Raw genomic sequence first — 2903 nt, 5'->3', positions numbered from 1 at the left:
AAAGCACGGCAAGCCCATGCATTCCCACGAGAGGGTCACCGAGTCGGGACAGCAACAACCTTATTGCCAAGCAAAAGCCAGGCAATCCCACCCACGAGGGTGGGAGTTATGCACAAATACGTGCTTACCATGCCCAATGCCAGCCAAGGCCTGCCCAAGCCAAGAACAGCATGATCATCACCAATTTCCTCACAAATTCATCCAAATTTCAATTTTTTGATCGAATTCCATCAAGAATGTCCATGAATTTGATTGAAATGATGAAAAGAGCAACGAAATTGCAGGGGAAAACACGTTAAGACGTAGTTTTTGCTTGCCTGCTGTGCCCATAGGCGCGCCCCGTGCCTGCCGAGCCTACCCCCACACCCACCCTCCCCCTATATATGACTGGAAGGCCATTTTCAGTTTTGTAGAAAAAGTGCACTTTTTTCCCTGTATCCATAAGTTTTTAAAAGTGCTTAAAAGTGGACCTAGAAGACGAATTTTTTTTTGAATTTTTTTATGGTTGTTAGGGACATTAAAACAAGCAAAACCACGAAAGAATCGTAATATTCCGATGTCGGATGAATTAATTACGAATTTTTCGGCCGAAACTTCGCAAAGGGCGGATACCACGTAAAAAACAACCTAGAAGTCGAATTTTGACTTCGTTTTTTTTGTGCACACCCCACACAATAAGTATAAGTGGACTGGAAAGTGGCTAAGCGATCCGACGAAGTTTCGATTGAGTTTGATTTTTTGGCCGAAAACTCGAAAAAAGGCGGATTTGACGTAAAACGCCGCCTAGAAGTCGAATTTTGAGACGGTGTCTTGTGTGCACACTCCACACAATATGTATAAGTGGACTGGAAAGTGGCTAAGCATTCCGAGGAATTTTCGATTTATTTTGATTTTTCGGCCGAAACGCCGAAAATAGGCGGATTTGACGTAAAATGCCTCATATAAGTCGAATTTTGGGAAGGTGTCTTGTGTGCACACTGCACACAATATGTATAAGTGGACTGGAAAGTCGCTAAGCATTCCGAGGAAGTTTCGATTTATTTTGATTTTTCGGCCGAAACGCCGAAAATAGGCGGATTTGACGTAAAACGCCTCATATAAGTCGAATTTTGGGAAGGTGTCTTGTGTGCACACTGCACATAATATGTATAAGTGGACTGGAAAGTGGAAAAATATTTTCGGAGCACTTTGATTTTTTGGCCCCCCGCGTGCCTTGCCACGCCCTTGCTTATAGCAAAACGAGACGGGGCCTTGGTCCAACTTGGCATAGGCATGGAATTTGATCTTTATTACTTGGCCACGGTCATGCCACGGTACATGGAGGTTGCTTGACACCCCCGTGTGCATTTCGGAGCACTTTGATTTTTTGGCCCCCCGCGTGCCTTGCCACGCCCTTGCTTATAGCAAAACGAGACGGGGCCTTGGTCCAACTTGGCATAGGCATGGAATTTGATCTTTATTACTTGGCCACGGTCATGCCACGGTACATGGAGGTTGCTTGACACCCCCGTGTGCATTTCGGAGCACTTTGATTTTTTGGCCCCCCGCGTGCCTTGCCACGCCCTTGCTTATAGCAAAACGAGACGGGGCCTTGGTCCAACTTGGCATAGGCATGGAATTTGATCTTTATTACTTGGCCACGGTCATGCCACGGTACATGGAGGTTGCTTGACACCCCCGTGTGCATTTTCGGAGCACTTTGATTTTTTGGCCCCCCGCGTGCCTTGCCACGCCCTTGCTTATAGCAAAACGAGACGGGGCCTTGGTCCAACTTGGCATAGGCATGGAATTTGATCTTTATTACTTGGCCACGGTCATGCCACGGTACATGGAGGTTGCTTGACACCCCCGTGTGCATTTTGGAGCACTTTGATTTTTTGGCCCCCCGCGTGCCTTGCCACGCCCTTGCTTATAGCAAAACGAGACGGGGCCTTGGTCCAACTTGGCCTAGGCATGGAATTTGATCTTTATTACTTGGCCACGGTCATGCCACGGTACATGGAGGTTGCTTGACACCCCCGTGTGCATTTTCGGAGCACTTTGATTTTTTGGCCCCCCGCGTGCCTTGCCACGCCCTTGCTTATAGCAAAACGAGACGGGGCCTTGGTCCAACTTGGCATAGGCATGGAATTTGATCTTTATTACTTGGCCACGGTCATGCCACGGTACATGGAGGTTGCTTGACACCCCCGTGTGCATTTCGGAGCACTTTGATTTTTTGGCCCCCCGCGTGCCTTGCCACGCCCTTGCTTATAGCAAAACGAGACGGGGCCTTGGTCCAACTTGGCATAGGCATGGAATTTGATCTTTATTACTTGGCCACGGTCATGCCACGGTACATGGAGGTTGCTTGACACCCCCGTGTGCATTTTCGGAGCACTTTGATTTTTTGGCCCCCCGCGTGCCTTGCCACGCCCTTGCTTATAGCAAAACGAGATGGGGCCTTGGTCCAACTTGGCATAGGCATGGAATTTGATCTTTATTACTTGGCCACGGTCATGCCACGGTACATGGAGGTTGCTTGACACCCCCGTGTGCATTTTGGAGCACTTTGATTTTTTGGCCCCCCGCGTGCCTTGCCACGCCCTTGCTTATAGCAAAACGAGACGGGGCCTTGGTCCAACTTGGCATAGGCATGGAATTTGATCTTTATTACTTGGCCACGGTCATGCCACGGTACATGGAGGTTGCTTGACACCCCCGTGTGCATTTCGGAGCACTTTGATTTTTTGGCCCCCCGCGTGCCTTGCCACGCCCTTGCTTATAGCAAAACGAGACGGGGCCTTGGTCCAACTTGGCATAGGCATGGAATTTGATCTTTATTACTTGGCCACGGTCATGCCACGGTACATGGAGGTTGCTTGACACCCCCGTGTGCATTTTCGGAGCACTTTGATTTTTTG

Source organism: Trifolium pratense, unplaced genomic scaffold, assembly GCF_020283565.1.
Source record: "Trifolium pratense cultivar HEN17-A07 unplaced genomic scaffold, ARS_RC_1.1 scaffold_78, whole genome shotgun sequence".
NCBI classification, from domain to species: domain Eukaryota; kingdom Viridiplantae; phylum Streptophyta; class Magnoliopsida; order Fabales; family Fabaceae; genus Trifolium; species Trifolium pratense.
This window is presented reverse-complemented; position numbering follows the sequence as displayed.